Source organism: Bos taurus, chromosome 5 (genome assembly GCF_002263795.3).
Source record: "Bos taurus isolate L1 Dominette 01449 registration number 42190680 breed Hereford chromosome 5, ARS-UCD2.0, whole genome shotgun sequence".
Classification (NCBI taxonomy): domain Eukaryota; kingdom Metazoa; phylum Chordata; class Mammalia; order Artiodactyla; family Bovidae; genus Bos; species Bos taurus.
In genome coordinates this window covers 97,397,616-97,423,195 of record NC_037332.1, presented here as the reverse complement: position 1 = coordinate 97,423,195, position 25,580 = coordinate 97,397,616, and the positions used below count along the sequence as shown (strand labels likewise).

Here is a 25,580-nt window from a genome sequence, read left to right as displayed (position 1 = left end):
GTCGCAAGAGTCGGACATGACTTAGCAACTAAACCACCACCAAAAGCTTGGCAGTTGGTGGGTATTCAGTAAATGATGTTAAGCATTGAGGTAGTATGTACTAAGTCTCTTCAGTCATGTCTGACTCTTTGCAGTTGTATGAACCATAGCCCACCAGGCTCGTCTGTCCATGGGATTCTCCAGGCAGGAATGTTGGAGTGGGTTGCTGTGCCCACCTCCAGGGGATCTTCCTGACCCAGGGTCAAACCCGTGTCTCTTAGGTCTCCTGCGTTGACAGGCAGATTCTTTACGACTAGTGCCCCTTGGAAAACCCCTAAGGTAGTATATATAGGAGATGTCAAAGGGAAAGGAAGCCACACATCCTGCTCTCAAAAAGCCTGATTTGGGAGACAGTCTGCAAAAACATATGCCTGTAGCTCAGGGTGGTGTATATGTAGCAAATGACTAGTGTAGTCATTAAATTCAATGGGATTTCAGTGGATCAGTAGCTCTTGGGAGCTAGGGGCAGTGATTAAAGGTGTCTTCAAGAAAAGGTATTTGAGATGAAAAAGGAGGGCAGGTATAAATGAAGAAAGCTATGAACCAGGGTTCATGGGTAGGAAAATGTGGGCTGTAAAGATTGAGACGGATTAACAACTTAAGGGCTCTGAATCTGAGGCTTATACTTGGACTTAATATTTTCTAGCGGGGTAGGGAACATGAAAGGATATTGCAGTAGGGGAATAATAATCTGTTTGGTTATGCTTTGTAATTTACAGAACACTAGTGCTTGAAGAAAGGTGAGTTAAAGGTGATTACTCTTTGATTTTTAAAATGCTTCTGCTGTTAAGTCTGTTAAAAACACTTATTTAGAAAGATGATAGAGGGCTTAGCATTGTGCCTGATATTTAGTAAACCCTCAATAAAAGATTCTTGTTAATAGTATTATTAAACAAGAAAAAAATGTTAGGGACACTCCATAAAGTAACTGACTACTGTTCTTCATAGAAGTCAAAAGTCATGAAGGACAGGAGTGACTGGAGAATTGTCATAGATTGGAGGAAACTGATAAAGCTGAGCACCGGAGAATTGATGCTTTTGAACTATGGTGTTGGAGAAGACTCTTGAGAGTCCCTTGGACTGCAAGGAGATCCAATCAGTCCATCCTGAAGGAGATCAGTCCTAGGTGTTCATTGGAAGGACTGATGTTGAAGCTGAAACTCCAGTACTTTGGCCACCTGATGCGAAGAGCTGACTCATTTGAAAAGACCCTGAAGCTGGGAAAGATAGAGGGCAGGAGGATAAGTGGACAACAGAGAATGAGATGGTTGGATGGCATCACCGACTCAATGGACATGAGTTTGGGTAAACTCTGGGAGCTGGTAATGGACAGGGAGGCCTAGCGTGCTGCAGTCCATGGGATCGCAGAGTCAGACACGACTGAGCAACTGAACTGAACTGAACTGGAGGAAACTAAGGAGACCTAGTAATGTGGGGTCCTGAATTGGATCCCAGAACAGAAAAGGACACTAGCAAAAAAAAAAAATGGGAATGTGAGTAAGGTGTGTAGTTTAGTTGATTGTATTGTACTGATGTTAATTTCCTGTTTTGATCACTGTACTATGGTTATGTACTATGTTAACATTAGAGGAAGCTCTAAAGGGCAGATAGGAATCTATACAACTTTCCTAAGGGTATTTTAAATATTTAAAGTTTAAAAACATAATGATGGCTTACTAAAGATTGCAATTCCATGTTTGAACTAGGTGTTCTACTGAGAGTTCAGATATTGGAAGTATTACAGTCTCCTACCTTGTAGAATTTTTAGGATGAACTTCTACTAGGATGGCTTAAGTCAAGAGTGAGTTCCCTTGAAGACAGGGAAGTAGAGCTTTTGAAGACCCTAAGTCCATTTTAACCCCTGTAGACATATTGTAGCTAATACATAAAATTGTTCAATGTCTTGGCCTTTAAGGTCACTTGAATTTTGGCTCTTCAGACTGCAGTTTAATGCCCTCAGTGCCCCTTTGCAGAATGTTCACAGTAATCTAATGAGACTTCCCAGGGATTTGCCATCAGTCCCTTTGTTGCTTTTCAATAAAAAGCGATTTCTTATAGCATTCTGCCTATGAGCCTTTGTTATGTGTTTTCATCATCTTTACTCAGGTTCTCTGTGGGCCCAGAACAACAGTGGACGAACATCTCGTGTTTGTAGAGCTGTTGGGTGCAATAAATCAGTGTAGGAATCTTATCTATTATTGGGTTGGCCACAGAGTTTGTTCTGGTTTTTCCATAAGATGTTGTGGAAAAGTCCAATCAAACTTTTTGGCCACCTCTATACTTATAACCTTGGGGAAAAAATTTAAATTATCAAAAAAGCATACTTTCAAATATTTGTGCTTCTGTGCTCTAGATATTTAAGATAAGAGGAAAATCTACATGGATATATCTGGACATCAGAGTTTAGGGGCCTAGCATAAATAAGGGATTAGTTTCTAGTTTTTTTCTTCCTCTTGTGATTCCTTTGCTATGAGGGAACACTGGATTCTTGAAATCAGTTGGGAAGTACTTCCTCCTTCCTTCTCTGTAAGAGTTTATGAAGGATTGGTTTTATTTTATCTTTAAATATTTGATGTAGTTCACAGTGAAGCCCCTAGGCCTGAGATTTTCTTTACTTGGTATAGATCTGTTCAGATTTCTATTTCTTCTTGAGTCAGCTTTAGTACTTTTTGTCTTTCTAGAAATTTGTCACTTATCTAATTTATTGGCATAAAGTTTTTCATAATCCCTTTTAATCCTCTAAATTTCTATAAGGTCAGTAGTGATGTTCCTCTTACATTGCCGATTTTGATCATTTGAGTTGTTTTTCCCTTTTCCTTGGTCATTCTGGCTACAGTTTTATCGGTTTTGTTGATCTCTAAAGTGAAGTAAGTCATATATTACTGATTTTCTCTGTTGTTTTCCTGTTTTCTTGCTGCATTTTCAGGTGTGAAATAGAGTTATAATTATATCTTACTAATGTAGTCACTTTATCATTATGAGATGTTCTTTTTCCCTGTTAATACTTTTTGCCTTGAAGTCTGTTTCATCTGGTTTTAATGTAGCCATTCTCCATTAAGTCCTCTGTACAGTGTGTATCTTCTTTTCATCCTTTCACTTTCAGCTTGTGTCTTTTAATCTAGGGTGTCTCTCATAGAAAACATGTAGTTGGATCTTGTGTTTTATCCAGTCTGACACACTCTCCCTTTTGGACATTGATTTGCCTTTTTGCATTTCTTCTCCATATATTCTCTTCTTGTCAATTTTGTCCCTTTATTTCCTCCTTGATTGCCTCCTTTCCTGTAAAATATGTATTTTTTTTTACTGTACTATTTTAACTTCCTGTTAATGTTTTTTAAACTGTATATTTCTTGGAGTTGTTTCCTTAGTGGTGCATCTTAATTTATCAGACTCTGCTTCAGATTAATACTAAATTAATTCTGGTAAAATATATAAGCTTTGCTCCAGTATAGCTCCATTCTTAATTCTCCTTTGTGTGATTATATATAATATCTATCTACGATATAACATGTTAAAAACATAAATATATTTTAATATATATCACAAACATCAAAATGCACTGTCAAATTTACTACTTTTAAAATACTAACATCTTTCAAGGACATTAGAATAAATGAGTAAAAACATATATATATAGAATCTTTTATATTAACCCACACATTTACTATTTTTGGTGTTCCTCATTTCTTCTGGTGACTTCAAGTCACCAATTGTTGTCACTTTTTTTAAAACCCTGAAGAGAATTCCTACCCTGGAATGCAAAAGTAGGAAGTCAAGAAACACCTGGGGTAACAGACAAATTTGGCTTTGGAGTACAGAATGAAGCAGGGCAGAGGCTAATAGAGTTTTGCCAAGAGAACTCACTGGTCAGAGCAAACACCCTCTTCCAACAATACAAGAAAAGACTCTGTGCATGAACATCACCAGATCATCAATACCGAAATCTGATTGATTATATTCTTTGCAGCCAAAGATGGAGAAGCTTGATAGAGTCAGCAAAAACAAGACCAGGAGCTGACTGTGGCTCAGAGCATGAACTCCTTATTGCCAAATTCAGACTTAAAGTGAAAAAAGTAGGGAAAACCACTAGACCATTCAGGTATGACCTAAATCAAATCCCTTATGATTATACAGTTGAAGTGAGAAATAGATTCAAGGGGTTAGATCTGATAGACAGAGTGCCTAAAGAACTATGGACGGAGGTTTGTGACATTGTACAGGAGACAGGGATCAAGACCATCCCCAAGAAAAAGTAATGCAAAAAAGCAAAATGGCTGTCTAAGGAGACCTTACAAATAGCTGTGAAAAGAAGAGAAGCCAAAAGCAAAGGAGAAAAGGAAAGATACACCCATTTGAATGCAGAGTTCCAAAAATAGCAAGGAGAGATAAGAAAGCCTTCCTCGGTGATCAGTGCAAAGAAACGGAGGAAAACAACAGAATGGGAAAGACTAGAGATCTCTTCAAGAAAATTAGAGATACCAAGGGAATATTTCATGCAAAGATGAGCTCAATAAAGGACAGAAATGGTATGGAGCTAACAAAAGCAGAAGACATTAAGAAGAGGTGGCAAGAATACACAAAAGAACTGTACAAAAAAAATCTTCACGACCCAGATAATCACGATGGTGTTTTCGCTCACCTAGAGCCAGACATCCTGGAATGTGAAGTCAAGTGGGCTTTAGGAAGCATCACTACGAACAAAGCTAGTGGAGGTGATGGAATTCCAGTTGAGCTATTTCAGATCCTAAAAGATGATGCTGTGAAAGTGCTGCACTCAATATGCCAGCAAATTCGGAAAACTCAGCAGTGGCCACAGGACTGGAAAAGGTCAGTTTTCATTTCAATTCCCAAGGAAAGGTCAATGCCAAAGAATGCTCAAACTACCACACAATTGCATTCATCTCACACGCTAGTAAAGTAATGCTCAAAATGCTATCTAGGTTGGTCACTAAGATTGGATAATTTCTGCTTTCAGTTTCACTGACACTTTCTCCTGCCATCTCGAAACTACTGTTGAACTAGTCTAGGAAAATTTTTTATTTCAGCTATTGTACTTTTCAACTCCAGGATCTCTATCTCCTTATGGGAGATCTCTATTTGTATATTCATTGCTGCCCTACTCTCCCCCTTAATTTCCTTTCGTTCTGTGAACTTATTTGTAGTAACTTCTTTGAAATATTTGTCTGCTGTATCCAGTGTCTGTGATACTCAAACGTTTCCTATCAGCTTCTCCTTTTCTTGAGTGTGAGTCACACTTTGCTGTTTCTTGTGTCTTAATAATTTTTTTTGTGAGAACTAGACATTTTTGATGAGATATTTAAGCAGCTCTGGGTTCTGATCTCAAGATTTTTGTTTTGTTTTTTAAATTGAGGAATATCTAACAAATATTGTGTATATTTGAAGTATATAATTTAATTAGGTATACATATTCACTATGAAATAATCACCACATTCAAGCTAATTAACATATCATATTATTAGTTTTTCTTTGTTCACTGTTTCTCTGTTTCGTAATATGTTTGCTAAACCTGTAAAATCTCTCTTCCCTGGGATGTGTAGCCACTGATGTCTCTGCTTCTTTTTAAACTTGTTTTTAAGTCTGCTTTCCCAGGGATTGTCCTTATGTTTCCATGGCTTGCTAGTCAGCCAGTGATTAGAGAGATTATATTCAGCCACCTTGATCCAGTAAGGTTTCTGTCATCTGTTAATGGATCTCTGTGTGGGTAAGTTCAGTCACTCAGTTGTATCTGTTTGCGACAACCCCCCAAAATAAAGTCAACCCCAAAAAACAAAGTCAGCCACCGTTTCCAGTTTCCCCATCTATTTGCCGTGAAGTGTGGGTAAGGAGCACATTCAAAGTTCAAGTCATTTTCAAGACTCTCCCATCTTTTGCATACCATTGGGTCCTTTCACCTGTCCTCTTGGCATACATACAGCCTCACTTTCAGCCAAGAGTTTGTGACTGGTTAGACCCTCTTGACTTTATTTTTCTGGGCTCCAAAAATCACTGCAGATGGTGATTGCAGCCATGAAATTAAAAGACACTTACTCCTTGGAAGGAAAGTTATGACCAACCTAGATAGCATATTCAAAAGCAGAGACATTACTTTGCCAACAAAGGTCCGTCTAGTCAAGGCTATGGTTTTTCCAGTGGTCATGTACTGATGTGAGAGTTGGACTGTGAAGAAAGCTGAGCGCCGAAGAATTGATGCTTTTGAACTGTGGTGTTGGAGGAGACTCTTTGAGAGTCCCTTGGACTGCAAGGAGATCCAACCAGTCCATCCTAAAGGAAATCAGTCCTGGGTTTTCATTGGAAGAACTGATGTTGAAGCTGAAACTCCAATACTTTGCCCACCTGATGTGAAGAGCTGACTCATTTGAAAAGACCCTGATGCTGGAAAATACTGAGGGCAGGAGGACAAGGGGATGACAGAGGATGTGATGGTTGGATGGCATCACCAACTCAATGGACATGGGTTTGGGTGGACTCTGGGAGTTGATGATGGACAGGGAAGCCTGGCATGCTGTGGTTCATGGGGTCGCAAAGAGTCAGACATGACTGAGTGAACTGAGCTGAGACCCTCTTGGATCTTTGCTATAAATGCATGCAGCCTTAGCCAGGAATAAACTTGCCCCAGTCATGACCACAGGGCTTCCCAGGTGTATCAATGGTAAAGAATCCGCTTGCCACTGCAGGAGATGCGAGAGATGTGGGCTTGATCCCTGGGATAAGAAGATCCCCTGGAGAAGGAAACGGCAACCTGCTCCAGTATTCTTGCCTGGGAAATCCCATGGATAGAGGAGCCTGGAGGGCTACAGTCCATGGGGTCTCAAAGACTAAGACACAGCTGAGCAGCTGAACACATGTGCCATCATGACCATTACCTTGGGCTGGTAGAGCTTTTAGCCCTTCCCACGTGCCCGTCTCTGAGATCATGAGTTCTGCTGACACCGTCACTGGGCATGGGTATTACCCGCTGCTCCAAATCAAGTGAACCTCTTTCTCCTGCAACAGAATAATTGCTTATTCTCAACCTGCCCCATTCTGGCACAACATCTGCTTCAACTGAGGCAGGAGGGATAGGAGAAGCTCCAGGTTAGAATGCCACAGATTCCCACTGTTCTTGTCCACGTTCTTCTGTTTTTAGGCATAAATGCTTCTCAGATTATTGTACGCCTTTGGTTGATTTCTCAAGCTTCAAAGTGATTGTTTTTTAAAAATTTGTCCAGCTTTGTAGTTGCTTTTTATGGAGAGGACTTGTTGATCACCTCACTTAACTATAGTAAGAAATCATGCCTAGCCCATTCATTTGCTCTTAATCTAACTCTGTTCTTAAATTTCTTATTGCTTTCTTATTCATGTTGAAAAGAACTTTGCTTTCTTACTCATGTTGAAAAATCTCTGTCTTTTAAATAATATCTTTAACCTTCTTATATTTGATACAACTTCAGCATGATTGGATTAAACTCTTCACCTTTCTGTTTTCTATTTACTAACTTATTCTTTGATCCTTTCCCCCTCTTTTCCTCTCTACTTTAGCGTTAATCACATCTTGTTATGACCCAGTTTTTATCTCCGATGTTGGCATATCATTAAAATCTTAAAAGCTTTTTGTGTGGTTGCCTTTGGGTTTATAATGCACGTCTTTAATTAATCACTGCTTCACACAAAGTGTAGAGTTTTTATCACAGGAAGGTATTTATACTTAAGTTTCCTCTTCACATTTTGTGCTATTGTTGTTAAACGTTTTTCTTTGACATATGCTGTAAACCCATAATACATTGCTATTTTTGTTTTAGACCAAGTGTGGCAAACTTTTGTATAAAGGGCCTGATAGTAGGTATTTCAGGCACTGTAGGCCATCTGGTCTTTGTCTCAGCTACCCAACTCTGTCATGAAAGCAGCCATAGACAATACATAAAGGAATGGGTGTTACTGTGTTCCAATATAACTTTACTTACAAAAACAGGAAGAGGGTGCGATTTGGCCCTTATAACATAGTTTATTGACCCCCTGCTTTAGATGATCATTATTGAGAGCTATTGAAAATAAGAGAAAAGGTAGTTCATATTACCTTCATTTCAGCCATTTCTGGAGAACTGTATTTCTTTGTATTGATCTAAGTTTCTGTTTGATATCACATTACTTTTGCCTGAAGAACTTCCCCCTTAGCGTTTCTCATAGTATGGATCTGTTGGAAATATGTTTTTGTTGGTCTGAACAAGTCTTTTTTCTTAATTTTTAAAAGACAATTTTTATTGTTCTCTCTGTAGTGTATTTTTTACTGGCTGCCTTCAAGATTTTCTCTTTTTTCCCCCCTTTTTCTTTCAATTAAGATACAATTTAAATTTGGTAAAATTTACTGATGTTTTTGTTGATCTGAACAAGTCTTTTTTCTTAATTTTTAAAAGACAATTTTTATTGTTCTTCTCTCTGTAGTGTATTTCTTTTTACTGGCTGCCTTCAAGATTTTCTTTTTTCCCCCCTTGTTCTTTCAATTAAGATATAATTTAAATTTGGTAAAATTTACCAATGTTTTTGTTGATCTGAACAAGTCTTTTTTCTTAATTTTTAAAAGACAATTTTTATTGTTCTTCTCTCTGTAGTGTATTTCTTTTTACTGGCTGCCTTCAAGATTTTCTCTTTTTTTCCCCCTTTTTCTTTCAATTAAGATATAATTTAAATTTGGTAAAATTTACTGATGTTAAAATACAGTTCTGAGTGTGCTGACGTATCTATACAGTTGTATAGCCACCCAAACAGTCAAGATATGAAGCAGCTTTATCGTTCTCCCAGACTCCTCCCGTATTGCTTTGCAGTCAGTTTTACTCTTCACCTGACTACCATAGTGGTTCTACCCCTGTAGTTTTGCCTTTTCTAGAATATTGTTTAAATGGAATTATACGATATGCAGCCTTTCGAGTCTGGCTGCTGCTGCTTTTTTTTTTTAATTGGCTGCACCGAATCTTAAGGGCTTCCCTGGTGGCTCAGTGGGTAAAGAATCTGCCTGCGATGCAGGAGACATAGGTTTGATCTCTGGGTCAGGAAAATCCCCTGAAGAAGGAAGTGGCAGTCTACTCTAGTTTTCTTGCCTGAAGAATCCCATGGACAGAGGAGCCTGGTGGTCTACAGTCCATAGAGTTGCAAAATTCGTCCAGATTAGCGACTAAACCACCACCATGTGGGATCTTCAGTAGCGGCACGCAAACTCTTAGATGCACGATGTAGGATCTAGCTCCCTGACCAGGGATCAAACCCAGGCCCCTGGCACTGGGAGCGTGGAGCCTTAGCCATTGGGCCGCCAGGAAAATCCCTGAGTCGGGGATTTTTTTTTTTCTTTCACTTAATAATAATGCTTCTGAGATTCATTCATATGGTTATGTCAGTAGTTTGTTCCTTTTTTGTTGCTGATCAATATTCCATCCTATGAATCTACCATGTTTTGTGTGTGAAGCCACTATAACAGCAGTTTCACATCTGTCACAACGCATGGCAGGATTGTTTTCCAAAGATTTAATAAGCCAATTTATAGTAAAACCAGCAGGGCCTGGACATGTTAGTTTCATAATATCCTCTTTAACACAGGGCATTGTTTACATATTTTTTAACCCAAAGTGGAAATGTCTTTTAATCTGACCATAAAAGTCGTACGTGCTCGTTTAAAAATTATAGACCAGGCTCTTCTCTAGACAAAACAGTTTCAGTTCCTTGTATAAAATGGCACTGCCTCTTCCAGCCCTCTGAACTGAAACTCAAACATCCGTTTTCCCTTTTCGAGTGTGACCCCCAGCACTGAATAGAGTGGTGAGGGCCAGCCTACTGCCTGCTTTGCATACTGTATGTCTTTTAAGACAGCCCAAGTTTGAAGTTGCCCTTGTGGCAGCCTCTTGCAGTGGAGTCGCACTGAATCATCTAAAATCTTAAGGCCTCTTTCAAATGTGCTAATATGAAGCCATACCTCCCTCTTTCTGTATTTCTCCAGCTAATCATTTGAGCCTTCAGTGAAAGACTTTACACGCATCCATAGTTCAGTGTCAGATGTAGCTGTGTCTCTAACTTCTTGAGGCTGTTTTTGGATCTCCACGATTAACAGACTTTGCAGGAGCTTATTCAGGTCATTGAAGAATCTTAACAGAATGGGACCCACATCAGAGAGCCAGAGAAGAGCTCAAGCCATATTACAGTCAACAGACACAGAACTCTTGCCATCTGTTAAGGATATATATATTTTTTTTTGTTGTTTTTTAATTTCTATTTAGTGTTCTTTGGGATAAAGAGACTGCCATGTTACATGTAATTAGTGAGAGGTGATGTTCAATATTGTAAAATTTATTGAGTCTCATTCTTAGCACTGTGTTTTATTATATATGTCACTGATGCAGAATTCATTATGATATCCTATGTGTAACCGTATGTATATAATTACAGTACTCATTTAAATTGTTGAGGTGTTTTTCCTGAGACTTTAAACCATATTGAGGACCATGCTTTCCAAACACATAGTGAGAGTCACCAGAGAGATAAGAATTGTATGTACCATTGAGGGGAGAAAAAAACCCTATTTTAAGACTCGCCCCAAACCTGAATAGGCTAGTAGTGTCAATGGCTGCCACTAATTTAGATTACATGAAATCAACAAAGAGTAACTGCTAGCCAGGGATAGTTAATATTCAAAAGCAAAAGAAATATATCTGTCACTAAAGAAGTTAAAATGTTTCATCATGACATCTACTGTTTTCTTTGGATGTGGTTGTTGAGCAGTAGTAGATAAGGGTATTAGTAAAACCACTGTGACACTGTTCCACAGTAGTGCAGTAAGGGAAAATAGGCAAGGTGTGAGTAATTATGGAAGGGAAACCGGAGTCATGAGTGGCACATATAAGAGAAGGTATGCATCATTTGGAAGTCTGGTCCAAGGACCAGAGAGGAAGACTAACATTAACATTGTGGCCAGATGGGCTTTATCTTTCTGCTGTTCTTTCCATTTCCTGCCAATGTACTGGAAGAGATGGAAACACAATATCAAGGCAGTCCCACACATCAGAAGTGTGAGATGGAAATGAAAAAAAAAAAAGTTCCCAGATATGAGCCTAACTCCCTTTGGTTAGACAACTAAGCTATTCTTCTAGCAAGTTGAAGCCAGCCCTCCTCCGACTTACAGCAAATCCTGGCAAGAAGCTGCAGATCTGGGTCCTCTTTATTTTGGCTTTGTTTGATCCCTCCTTTTGTTTTGAAAACACTCAATGACTTACTCTTTCCAACACGGGGACGGGACACAGGTTGCTGAGACACATGTTACAGGTTCAAAGAGAAGGTATGTTAGTTGCAGCATGTGACATCTGAGCTGCAGCATTTGCCATCTTTTACTTGCGGCACATGACACTGAGAGTCTGCATGCCACAGTGGAGACAAAGATCCCATGTACGGCAACTAAGACTCGGCTCAGCCAAATAAATAAATTAATTTAAAAAATTAAAAACAACAGAAGAAGTATGTTTTTGTTGTGTTAGTCAGTCAGTCATGTCCGACTTTTCGTGACCCCATGGACAGTAGTGCACCAGGCTCCTCTGTCCATGGGATTCTCCAGGCAAGAATACTGGAGTGGGTTGCCATTCCCTTCTCCAGGGGATCATCCTGACCCAGGGATGAAAGCTGTGTCTCCTGTATTGCAGGCATATTGTGTACCATCTGAGCCACTAACTATCCCTAGCCAGATATTTTCCCCTAGGCCCATTCAAACAAATCCATTTTAAATGAGCATTTTAAATTCTTTCTAATTAATTACGCACACCTCCTGCGAGAGTCTTTTTTAAACCTAGCTCAAGTTACATGATTCCTGCTTAAAGGATTGGGTTGCTCCATACTGACAGCCAGATTCAGATCTGAACTCCTAGGCTCGACATGAAGATTCTAAGAGGTTTTTGTTGTTGTTTAGTTACTAAGTCGTGTCCCACTCTTTGTGACTCCATGGACTGCAGGATACTAGGCTTCCCTGTCCTTCACTGTCTCCTGGAGTTTGCTCAAACTCAGGTCCATTGAGTCGGTGATGCCATCCAACCACCTCATTCTATGTTGCCCTCTTCTCCTGGTCTCAGTCTTTCCCAGCATCAGGGTCTTTTCGAGTGTGTGCGTGCTAAGTTGCTTCAGTCGTGTCCAACTCTTTGCAACCCTATGGACTGTAGCCTCATCTATAATTCTTTAGCACAGAAGAGTTGCTGGAAGCTTAGACATAGAAAAATGTATTTTCACTAAAACGTGGAGGGATGAAGGAAGGTGGGGCAATTCAAAGAGGGAAGGTGAATCCAAAATTTGGGTCACTGTAAGATTCTATCCGATGCGAACTCTTTGTACCTGCAGAGCTCGCTGCCTTTGAAAATATGGACTATTGTGCCTTTATCAGCCTTGTCTTTTGCAGACTAAACATTTTCAAGATAAGTGCACAAGAAGATTACAAATAAGATGCCACAAGGTTCTGACTTTCTTTCTTATTCAACATTGTATCAGTTATTTAGCTCCTATCAGAGGACTCTGGGCATACTGTATAACTCAGTAAAGATTTGTCACCTACCCTTAAAGAGGTAGAAGCGTATTAATCACACTTGCAGATGATAAAATGTTAGAAGGAATATCTAACATGATGGAGGACAGACCCAGGGATCCAGGGTTCAAAATGATCTCAGCAGACTTGAAAGATGGGCTGAAACCACAATGACATTTAAAAGCAATAAATGTCAAGTCCTGCATTTAGATGGAAAACAGTCAGTCGCATAAGGACAGGGTGTGGGAGAACTGGCCCAACGGCAGTTCAGTGGGCTTCCTAGCAAGAGCAAGATGCGGACGTGGAAGTGATAGTTTCCGGCTGAGTACTGTACCTGCGAGAGTGTTCTGGGTGTTGCATTTAAGGTGTGTGTTTATAAGCTAAGGTATATCCTGAATAAACACCCAGAAGGGCGTTGTTTGGAAACCTTGTCATGTAAAGAAGTCTTGAAGCAGATATGAGTTTTTAGGTTGGAAAAGAAATGAATTAGGGGAATACATCTCTTCTAATATTTTTTAAAAATTAATTTTTTAAATGACTTAACTTTTTTTTTTAATTGAAGTATAGTTGCTATGGTGTTTTATTTTTTTAGGCTGCACGGTGCGGCTTGTGGGATCTTAGTTCCCTGACCAGGGGTCAAACCTGTACCCCCTACATGAGGAGCAGGCACAAAACTGCCAGGGAAATCCCTACTCTCTCTTTTAATACTAAATGGCTGCTGAGCAGATGTGTCATTAGATCTTTTTGAAGTCCCAGTGATCAGAACTGAGGTCAAAGGGGAGAAGTGATTGGGAGGTGGATTTTGGTTTGATGTAAAGGACTTTCTTTATTAAACAGTTGCAGTATATCAGGCCGTGAGCTAAGCACTTTTCATGCAGCCTCTCACATTTAATCCTCACAGCAACCTTGTCATATGAGTACATTTTAGTACCATTTTATAGATAAGGAAACCTGTTCAGTGAAACTGGTTTGTTCAGTATTGTGCAGCTAAAAAGTAGTGAAACAGCTGTTCATAACCTAGATTTGGCTGGTCTTGAAACCCTGTGCTCATAACCACTAAGCTGTCTCACGAAGTCATGAACTCTCCATTTCTAGGTTTGTATAAGTGGAACTGAAAGGATCTTCTCGCATAACTTAGGGTCACTTCTTACAATTCACAAGGGCATGGAGGGGCAGTGTGGCATGATGGAAGAAGAACGCTGACTTTGGAGTTAGCTCAGGGATGGAAAATGTCACACATGCCATGTGATCTTGGGAAAGGCACTTAACATCTCTGAGCCCCATTTAGGAGGATTAATCTATGTAAGCAGCATGGCTTATGTGTTATATTTACTTGGTACCTATCAGGGACTTGACAAATAATTGCTTTAGTCATGCAAAACATTCCTTTAACTTTTTAATATTTGTGATCATTAGACAACCATCATTTTAATTTTGTATGTTTCTGTATTTTTTAACAGAAAGAAATTTATCTCTGAGATACTTTATCTCTGAGACAATATATGCTAAATACCTGAGTTAGAACAGAAGCTTTGGTTGCTAGACTTGATTTTGTTTACTGTTTTGTACAGATCAGGTGTGTATGTTTACTTTTTATACTTTTTCTGTTATCTCCTTTGCTGATAAATAGCAGCCACCTCCTAATTGCTACTGTCAGCTTGGAAACCAAAATAAAAATCAATAGGCCCTCAGGGGCCATCTGAAGGGCTTCCTGTTAATAAAAAACATAGGCATTAATGTGGGGTATTTATAACAACTGGGCAACCTGTAAGCCATTTTATTTGTTTTTCCTTGTTTTCTTGGCTCTCTAGGGAGTCGAAATTACTAAATAAGTGAGATGCAATTGGATGTGATGGTTTTGCTCCTGGATAGTTTAACAATGCAGTAGAAAAATCAAAGCACAGTTATTGACTTAGAGCCTAGAATCGGACAAGCATAGTTGCTCATATGGTATAGTGTGATGTTATAATACCTACCATTTGTGGGGTGCTTGTACCATGTACGCAGCTACACTAGTTGGTCTCCATGCAGAATGTTTTGGGTTTTTTTTTTAATCTGCGAAACAGTCTTATGAAAGAAGCATTAATGTCATCCTCATTTTGTAGGTAAAAAAGTTGAGCTATGAGAAAGAGAAAGTAGACAACTTGATCAATTTTCCACAGAGATCGAAACTTAGGTCTATCATAATCCAAAGACCCAGTTCTTTTGATCACACTTTTGGACGAGGCAGGCAATGGTGCTAGGAAACAGGCATGCAGAGGAGTTATTAATTGAGCTGCGCCTATGGGAACAGGCAGGATTGTGGTGGGATGTGTTGGCTTTGTTGGGCGGGGGAGTGGGGTGGGAGGAATTCCTGGGTGGATGGGTAGTGTGAGCAAAGTGGGCCTGAGTCTGCTGCTTTTTGGGACCTGGAGTGGAGACAGTGAAAGAAACGTTTGAGCAAAGAGAAAGGTGCACGCATCCTAAGGAGGAGTAAGAAGTAAGGTCTGAAAGCGAAACCATGGCCAGATCATGGGTGCTCTTGAAACGCATTTGAGAGAGGAATTTGGAGGTGATGCTGTAAGAAGCAGTTGGTGTTTTATATTCGCTGCAATAGGGAACAGGGTGTTGGCAGGTTGAGAGCTGTGTGTTTTGGATGCTAAGTATGGCAGTAACCAGAGATGGACACACTAGTTACGAGGCTGCTGTAGTATTCTAGGTTTGAGGAGCTGATGAAAGTCCAGACTGGGATGGGGACAGTGGAAGGAAGAACGAATTTGAGAGACATTTTCAAGGAAGCAATGACAGGACCTGACAGATTAGATGCAGGAAATAAATAAAAGGGAAAATACCCGTAGGGTCTCTTGACCGGGAGAGAGTGAAGTGACAGAATTGGGAAGGGAAATTCCTCTTTTAAATTGGCCCTGCAAAACCACAGCCAGGAGAGGCATTTCGGTACTGCACCAGAACGTTCCCTGGCTGAGCACCGTTCTAGCACCCCATCTAGTCCTGGAGAAGACACTTTAGAAGGAGGTGGTAGGGCGGGGGTTGGAGGAGGGAGTGGAGGCGCGGGTGTCTTTCGAAGTTGGCTCTGTTTGGACTTCCCGGTGGTCCAGTGGTTATGACTCTGTGCTTCTGCTGCAGGGAGCGCAGGTTTGATCCCTGATTGTGAAACTACAAATCCCACATGCCGCATGGCACAGCTAAAACAAAAACAAAATCTGCTCAGTTTTCCTGACTTGATTGGCTGTGGGTCCATTGAGTTCAGTCAAGGCAAATGCCTCCATGCTGATGTGCGTGAACACAGATGTGACGTTTTGTAAAAGGCAAGCTAAAAATCTTGGGTAGGAGTTGGGGGGGTTATGACTGTTGAGGTTATTATTTTACTGCTCAGAGTGACCTAGTCACTCTTCTGGGTCTGTGTCTTCAAACAGAGTGAGAATTTACAGTGCTCAGGTTGGAAATTGCACCCTTATTTAGAAGCCATGAACCTTTATGTTGATAAAATATTATTCTTCACTGAGCATTGAAATCTGCACCGAACAGCTGCAGCCTTTCCGGAGCACTAACTTAAAAAGCACTCGTCATAGTTTTGGAAAATAAAAAGCATGTGGGTGGGATGAAGTCACCTGAACAATCTTCTATAATTACAACTTTCAAGGCCTTTTCCTTTGTGTTTTTCTGGCTGACTTCACACACACACGTAAGCACATACACATTCGCAAAGCTATGATTTTCTTTTACTTTATAAACCTTTTGCGCTTGTTTTTGTTAAATAGTTGCAGTTCCCCGGGAAGGTATACACTTCCTTATTCCTCTCCTGTTTTTTATTTGAAACCTGGCATCTCTGAGAGCTGGAAACCCCCAGACAGATCTAGCTGTCTATCTAGACTTCTGAGCTATGAGGGACCCCTCTGAAAGTACGTCTGAGTGCCTTGGAACAAATGCCTTGATAGCCTAGACAATGCACCAGGAAAATGTGAGCATCATCATGCGTTTTGTGTGTGGATTAGGTTCCTCAGCGCCATCCTAGTCAGCAAGTCCTGGAATGTGACAGAATTGGCAGTCGTGCCCAGGACCAACCCACACTGGGAGTTCCCGTCTGTGTTCTGATAATTAAGTGAGGTTAGCTGCTCATATTCCCCAAAGGAAGGAGAGCGAGGGAATTAATGTTGTTTCCAATCATATCTTTTAATTAACCAATGGATGGAATGGGAAGGGTTTTAAGAACGATTTCATGAGGGATGATTAGTACCTTACATAGCTCAGTAGTTCCATCACAGTTGGACACACTTTAGGAATACCAGCACCGACTTTTCCAGCAAACTAACTGAAAATAATTCTGAATTGTAGCTTATTTTATGTGTGTGTTATGTATGTGCTAAGTCACTTCAGTCATGTCTGACTCAGTGCAATCCTGTGGACTGTAGGCTGCCAGGCTCCTCTGTCTGTGGGATTCTCCAGGCAGGAATATTGGAGTCAGTTGCCATTTCCTTCTCCAGGGGATCTTCCCGACTTAGAGACTGAACCCACATCTCTTAAGTCTTCTGCATTGGCAGATGGGTTCTTTACCATTAGTGCCGCCTGGGAAGCCCTATTTTATGTGTAGAATATAATAATTACAACAAATAAAATTGTTGGCTTTTCAAAATTGTGCATTAAGTAGTGCCTTGCCAGAGTGATGTTGAGCAGGAAGTAGTATAATACATCTGTCTTATTATTTTTTTAATTTATTTTTAATTGGAAGACAATTGTTTTAAATATTGTGTTGGTTTCTGCCATACAAGAACATGAATCAGCCATAAGTATATCTATATCCTGATGCTGAAGCTCCAATGCTTTGGCCACCTGATGCAAGAAGCTGACTCATTGGAAAAGATCCTGATGCTGGGAAAGATTGAGGGCAGGAGAAGGGGGCAACAGAGGATAAGATGGTTGGATGGCATCATCGACTCAATGGACATGAGTTTGAGCAAACTCCTGGAGATAGTGAAGAACAGGGAAGCCTGATGTGCTGCAGTCCACGCGGACTGCAGAGAGTCAGACACAAGTGACTGAACAATACCTATATCCCCTCTCTCTTGAATTGCCCTCCTCCCCGCTCCCACCCCTCTAGGTTGTCACAAAGCACCAAGTTGAGCTCCCTGAGTTATAGAGCAGCTTCCCATTAGCTGTTTTACGTATGATAGCGTATGCGTATCAATGCTATGCTTTCAGTTCGTCTCACCCTTTCCTTCCCCTTCTGCGTCCCCAGTCTGTTCTCTGTGTCTGCATATCTTACTGTTTTAAAGAATATCCAGTTTTGCTCTTTTTCCCCCTAAGTAACAAAAATTCTTTACCTGGAATAGACTTTTGGGGCTCGCATTTTCTTTAATATTGATAGTTCTTTCTTGTTACTGAAAGCAGTGGTATTGTTTTCAGGGAGGTTAAAATGATCATGTTACCTTATCAAGTTCTCTTTTACCTTCTTAGTAACAGAGACTATATTTTGTCTTCCTGAAGCTGTTAGAAAAAAAATCTCTGTATTCAGGTACAGTGCCTCAGGTCATAGAAATGAGGTGTTATGTCATTTGCTTCAGAAGATAGCCAGTGCATCAGAAACAGCGACAGGGCAAACAAAATGCAGTTAGGAATCTGGCTTCAGAATGAGTAAACGTTTAGGAAGAGCGAGTTCTCACTGGACATCACTAAATAAGAATGAGTTGATGTCACACTTGGCAAGAAGCAGCTCCGAAAAAAAAATTTTTTTCCAAACAAATAGTACAACATGGTGGGGAGGAGGGATTTCAGGCAAAGGGTAAAGAATGAGGGGGAAAAAATAAGCTGGAGAAGGAGTGGGAGAATGAGTTACTTGTTACAGAAACATTACTATGATGGAAAAGCCATGTTTGTTTTGTCAGAAGGCATCTGAGTTGGAACTTGAACTGCTGAAGGAGAGAGAGGTCCCTGGGGCTCTTCCCACACTCCCTGCGAGCTTGTTGTGCACGGATCCCTGGGGAGGGGGTTGTGTAATCGCCTTGACTCATTTTCAGGGAAGAATGGCCCCTGTAGCTGTTTTGGCTCTGTAGAAGGCTGTAGCAAGTATGAGTGAAGATGTCCCTGCAACCCAGTAATAGCAAACGCAAAACATCCTTTTTGTTAGGACTTGCAGGCGCCTGGAGGTAACACTGCAGACTGCATGGGGTATGTGACACCCCTGCCTCCATCTTCCCAAAATACTATGCAGCCTTGGGCAACCTGATGACCAATTTCACATATTCCTAAAAGCCCCTATTCCATGGAGAAGGGACTGGCTACTCACTCTAGTATTCTTGCCTGGAGAATTCCGTGGACAGAGGAGCCTGGCGGGCTACAGTCCATGGGGTCATAAGGAGTCGGACGTGACTAATACTTTCACTTAAAAGACTCTCTCAGGTACTGCTAACCAACTCTTGTGTCGTCTTGAATTCACGTGACACATTTTAAAGAAAGCACCAAACCCTGATGAACCTTACCTTTCCAGCAAGGTTGAAGAAAATCTTTCTAGAAGTGTCTTTTTCAGTATACAAAATTCCAGGTTACGAGGTGTGATGTTTAAGATCTTCATCTCCTGAGAGCATGCTGTGAAAATATTACTTTACCAAAGATGGTTATTAGATGGTCTTAGTTGCAGCACATGGGTCCTTCAGTCTTTGCTATGGCATGTAAACTGCTAACTGTGGCATGTGAGATCGACTTTGCTAACCAGGGCTTGAACCCAGGCCCCCTGCATTGGGAGCACGGAGTCTTAGTTGCTGGACCACCGGGGAAGTCCCCCAAAGATGGTTATTTTTAATAGAAGCAGTTAAACATTTATGGTATTGAAGTATATCTCCTTTTATCAGCTGCATATCAAAAGGGGCAGGGGCTAGATACATTGGATGTCCCATGATTGTATCAAAAGGTGAGAGCCTTTTAGTTCCAAAAGTTGTGAATCTGAAATTTAGAAGGTTCAGTGGTAATGTTTTTGGCCAAAGTAGTTGAAGAGTCCTCACAGATTTTGCCTGTTGAGTCTTAATAGTGCTATTAGTGCATTCGACTAACCATGGATCCAAATGTAGTCCTTGTTCTGAGATCTAGTGCCGTAAATATTGAAACTGAGTTTGAGCAAACTGTTATTTTTCTTTGGAGACTTTAAGCCCCCTCAAAGTCAAAAGTTGTGTTTGTTTTTTTTTTTAAATAATTTTCTTTGGAGTATAATTGATTTACAACGTTGTTAGTTTCAAGTGTGTAACAGTGTATCTGTTATACATATATCCACTCTTTTTTAGATCATTTTTCCCATATAGGTCATTATAGAGTGTTGAATTCCCTGTTCTGTACAGTAGGTCCATATTAGTGATCTGTTTTATATAGTGTGTATATGTCAGTCCCAGTCTTTCGGTTGGGATTCCTTGGTGGCTTAGACGGTGAAGAGTCTGCTTTCAATGTGGGAGACCTGGGGCTCGATCCCAGGGTCTGGAAGATCCCCTGGAGAATGAAATGCAACCTACTCCAGTGTTCTTGCCTGGAAAATCCCATGGACAGAGGAACCTGTTGGGCTACAGTCCATAGGGTCGCAAAGAGTTGGACACGACTGAGTGACTTCACTTTGCATTTGCAATCCCTCAGTTTATCCCTCTCCGTCTTCCCTCATAGAAACCGTAAGTTTGCACTAAGCATAATCACAGGCAGTAATAGGTACTGTCATGAAATTTTAAAGCTGATCGAAAACTAAGAGAAAGACAAATTCCATATGATATCATTTGTATGTGGAATCTTAAAACATGGTACGAATGAACTTATTTACAAAACAGAAATTGAGTCACAGGTGTAGGAAGCAAAAGTTTTTAAACGAAATTTTTAAAGTTTGTTTTTGGCTCTACTGGGTCTTGGTTGCTGCTTGGGCGGCTGTTCTCTAGTTGTGGTATGGGTTTCTCATTGCAGTGGCTTCTCTTGTTGAGCGTGGGCTCTAGAGTGCGGTTTCAATAGTTGTGGCGCGTTGGCTCAGTTGCTGCACGGCGTGTGGAATCTTCCCAGGCCAGAGATGGAACCTGTGTCCCCTGCATTGGCAGGCGGGTTCTTAACCACTGGACCAGCAAGGCCAAGGGTTTTAACAGGTGGATGCCGTCTTCTCGTGAAGAGGTTTGAGAAGGGGAGCAGAGAAGCAAATAATCTATGTATTGTAACAAAGTCGAGTCTGCAAAAAACTATATCATCTAAATCAGCTTTCAAAATTTGTGAAAAATAAGAGGGACTTTGTAAAACCTTGGGGCATAACCAGATGTACTGCCTTTCTTGTCAAGGGAAAGCAAAAAGGTATTGGTTCGCCTTATCAGCTGGAATACTAAAGAATGCACTGCATAAATCAGTTGGAATGGAAAATAAGCTTTCAGTGGAATGAATGTCAGTAGCATGTTCAGGCTAAGAGCAGCCAGCTGTCAGGGGATAACCGTATTGTTTCTTGCTCATAAGTTCTGGACAAACCTCCATCCTTGGCCATTGGGTTTTTTCACAGGTGAAATGGGGGTATTACAGGGGCTAGTATTGATACTGTTGTGGCCCTGGGCCTTATAATTCTCTATTATGGGCTTGATGTATTAAATGTCTTATTTTTTTTTTCTTCAAGATATTGGTTAATTCTGGGAGAGGTTTTGAGGGATCTCTTTGAATCTTGATAGGAGATGAACTGTGAATTCTGCCAATATTAGTTGATGATTTTGCCCATAAGGAGGATAGCAGCTGATCCATTAGGGACAATTGATTAGTGTCCCCAGATTCCGCTGTAGTGCCATCAGAAATGGAGCAAATAAAAGATGTCAAAGGATCATTTAGTTCATTTGGTTGGCGATATTAGTTGTTACTGTCAAATTCTAGAATTACTTCCCCCTTATGGGGGAAAGTAATTTCAGGATAAAACTATTCTAAGAGGTCTCAGCCTCTTGGTTACTTTAGCAAACACTTTGACTATGGCTTGCATGGCCTTCGCCCAGGGAACATAAGATACTTGGGATTTATTTGGATCCTCAGAAGAGTTAAAGGGGAACATTCTGATAGGCTCAGAAGGGGAGGAAATGGAGAAAGGCTCAAGGGGAAGTGTGGCAAAAGAATTAGAATTTGGAAACAGGGTGTGGAGGAGGTGGAGGTGCAGAAGGAAAGGGGCATGAGGGCCCTGGAGGTAGAGTCAAAGAAAGTAGGGGAGGTGAAAGAGAGACCTCAGGAACCTTTTTTCCTTCTTTCTTTGTTTGCCTCGGTTAATTTATAATTTGCATTTTGCAGAGAGGCAGTTTTAGGTTCTTGATAGCATTTGAAAGCCTCAAAATACCAATCAAAATAGGCATCTCATTCAGTTTTAACTATTTTAGAGCCATGGCTGTCCAATTCTGTTTTAAGAAAAGTAAGTCTGGGGAGTTTGAAAGTTCTCTAAGGTGGCCATTTTTGTTCTCAGTTATTAATACTTTCAGCTTAAGTGGTTCCATTTAATTAGAAATGTGCATGAGGCAGGACTGTAGTTTTAAAACATAAAACTGATTAAGGTTGCCAAAGAGGAGGCACCCTCAAAGCATTTTGATGACTGGGATCTGATTTCTTAGATGTTTCTCTCTAGAGCAAAAAGAAAAATTCCTAAACACCAGTTTCAATAAGAAAAGCCTAATTCAAGAGGAATTGGATCAAAAGCCAGCATAGTTCCAACAGGAAGAGCCCCGTTTCTAAAGGAATTGGGCCAAAAGCCCAATAGTAGTCTCAGAAAGGATAAGGCCTATAAACAGATTCCAAATAAAGCCTGGAGAACTGAAAATGCAAAGACAGCAAAGCTCAAAATCCAAGAGAACTTGTATTTGAACCTTAAACCTTAAACTTGAATTTGGCCCTGAAACTCCAAGGTTGGTAAGAAACTAGTGGGCCCAGTTGGCTCTGTTCACTTACCAGCCTCAGAACTTTTTGGGGGGTTCATTTCTGGATCCCACTTCTCACACCAAGTAATGTTGACCTTAAAAATGAAAGTCAGTTATTTAACCCCTAAAATGGGTTTATTCAGGAATAGTAGGGAATTGGAATTCAGGACAAGTAAGCCACTGCAAAAACCAGGTCTTACAAATAAAGGTGAGGGAAAAATGTTACTTTGTAGAGAGAAAAAAAAGGAAGTTGGAAAGTGTTGTTTGGAATGAAAGTCCATTGGAGAAAAATGAGAGTTCAGGGTGGTGATGATTTCTCACTAGTTGAATTGCTGGGGTAGTTAATTTCTTGTAGGAGTTGCAGTGTACCTCTTTTCCTGTCTGGTCCTATAATAGATGATTCTTTCCTGTTGGTGGTACTTTCCTGTTGGTGATTCTTGAGTTGAGATCTGAAATTGACAATTCTTCCTGTGATTGATGTCAAGTGGGTACCACGTGAGAATTCCCCCTCCCAACTCCATATTAGTGAGGTTTCTCTTTATTAATTTTCACACCCAAAAGAGTTTAAGGATGTGGATAGAGAGCCTTGCCCTCAATAGAGATTGCCAGCTCCTACCTAAAAAATTTTTTTTCGTTTGAAATATCTTCAGTTCAGTTCAGTCACTCAGTTGTGTCCGACTCTTTGCGACCCCATGAATTGCAGCACGCCAGGCCTCCCTGTCTATCATCAACTCCTGGAGTTCACTCAAACTCAAATCCATCAAGTCGATGATGCCATCCAGCCATCTCATCCTCTGTCGTCCCCTTCTCCTCCTGCCCGCAATCCCTCCCAGCATCAGAGTCTTTTCCAATGAGTCAACTCTTCACATGAGGTGGCCAAAGTACTGGAGTTTCAGCTGTAGCATCAGTTCTTCCAAAGAACACCCAGGACTGATCTCCTTTGGAATGGACTGGTTGGATCTCCTTGCAGTCCAAGGGACTCTCAAGAGTCTTCTCCAACACCGCAGTTCAAAAGTATCAATTCTTCCACGCTCAGCTTTCTTCACAGTCCAACTCTCACATCCATACATGACTACTGGAAAAACCATAATGTCTCTGATTTTCAATATCCTATCTAGGTTGGTCATAACTTTCCTTCCAAGGAGTAAGTGTCTTTTAATTTCATGGCTGCAGTCACCATCTGAAGTGATTTTGGAGCCCCCCAAAATAAAGTCTTAACACTATTTCCACTGTTTCCCCATCCATTTGCCATGAAGTGATGGGACCAGATGCCATGATCTTAGTTTTCTGAATGTTGAGCTTTAAGCCAACTTTTTCACTCTCCTCTTTCACTTTCATCAAGAGGCTTTTTAGTTCCTCTTCACTTTCTGCTGTAAGGGTGGTGTCATCTGCATATCTGAGGTTATTGATATTTCTCCTGGCAATCTTGATTCCAGCTTGTGCTTCTTCTAGTCCAGTGTTTCTCATGATGTACTCTGCATATAGGTTAAATAAGCAGGATGACAATATATAGCCTTGACATACTCCTTTTCCTATTTGGAACCAGTCTGTTGTTCCATGTCCAGTTCTAACCTGCATACAGGTTTCCAAAGAGGCAGGTCAGGTGGTCTGGTATTCCCATCTCTCTCAGAATTTTCCACAGTTTCTTGTGATCCACACAGTCAAAGGCTTTGGCATAGTCAATAAAGCAGAAGTAGATGTTTTTCTGCAACTCTCTTGCTTTTTCCATGATCCAGTGGATGTTGACAATTTGATCTCTGCTTCCTCTGCCTTTTCTAAAACCAGCTTGAACATCTGAAAGTTCATGGTTCACGCATTGCTGAAGCCTGGCTTGGAGAATTTTGAGCATTACTTTACTATCATGTGAGATGAGTGCAATTGTGTGGTAGTTTGAGCATTCTTTGGCATCGCCTTTCTTTGGGATTGGAATGAAAACGGACCTTTTCCAGTCTTGTGGCCACTGCTGAGTTTTCCAAATGTGCTGGTATATTGAGTGCAGCACTTTCACAGCATCATCTTTCAGGATTTGAAATAGCTCAACTGGAATTCCGGAGAAGGCAATGGCACCCCACTCCAGTACTCTTGCCTGGAAAACCCCATGGGTGGAGGAGCCTGGTAGGCTGCAGTCCATGGGGTCGTGAAGAGTCGGATACAGCTGAGCGACTTCCCTTTCACTTTTCACTTTCATGCATTGGAGAAGGAAATGGCAACCCACTCCAGTGTTCTTGGCTGGAGAATTCCGGGGACGGGGGAGCCTGGTGGGCTGCCATCTATGGGGTCGTGCAGAGTCGGAGAGGACTGAAGTGACTTAACAGCAGCAGCAACAACTGGAATTCTATCACCTCCACTAGCTTTGTTCGTAGTGATGCTTTCTAAGGCCCACTTGACTTCACATTGCAGGATGTCTGGCTCTAGGTGAGTGATATATCTTAGCATGTAGCAAAAATAGCAACTACCCGAGTCTTTATTTACCAACTTTGTCAAACTTTAATATTTTGATATATTTGCTTCAGATCTCTCTCTTTTTTTTTTTTTTTTTTTTGCCCCCAGGAGAAAAAACTATTTCAAATGAAGTTAAAGCCTCCCTCACTGTTGTTTAACCTTCCTTAATATTCTCTCTTTGCAAAGAATCATTGATCTGACTGGTGTTTATCATGCCCATGCATTTCTTCCATTGCTTTACTTTTTACCAAATATTATGTGTCTCTAGGTAGGCTGCAGTCCATGGGGTCGCAAAGAGTCAGACACGACTGAGAGACTTCACTTTCACTTTTCACTTTCATGCGTTGGATAAGGAAATGACAACCCACTCCAGTGTTCTTGCCTGGAGAATCCCAGGGATGGGGGAGCCTGGTGGGCTGCCATCTATGGGGTCGCACAGGGTCGGACACAACTGGAGCGACTTGGCAGCAGCAGACAGTATCTAATACATTCTTTAATGTGTTGTGTCTGTATGAAGTGCATTGTATAATGTTTCCTTCATATACATTTACAACTATTTTTTTGGTTTATATTATTGATATTTGTTTATGTTGATATACCTTATTTTTTACACTGCTGCATAGTATTCCAGTATTTCACAGTTTATCCATTGTCCTGTTAATTTTGGAGTTTCAGACTTTTTTAAACT

General features: G+C 40.7%; 1 protein-coding gene across 5 annotated transcripts in view; it reads left to right on the top strand.

Annotated features, from left to right (window-relative positions):
- Positions 1–25,580, top strand: part of BORCS5 (BLOC-1 related complex subunit 5) — a 97,419-nt gene that overhangs the window by 17,317 nt on the left and 54,522 nt on the right. The window contains exon 2 of one of the 5 annotated variants that reach the window (XM_059886721.1): positions 988–25,580. This exon is cut by the window's right edge and continues 16,454 nt beyond it. The gene's annotated coding sequence lies outside the window, so the exon portion shown is untranslated. 5 annotated transcript variants of the gene reach the window in all.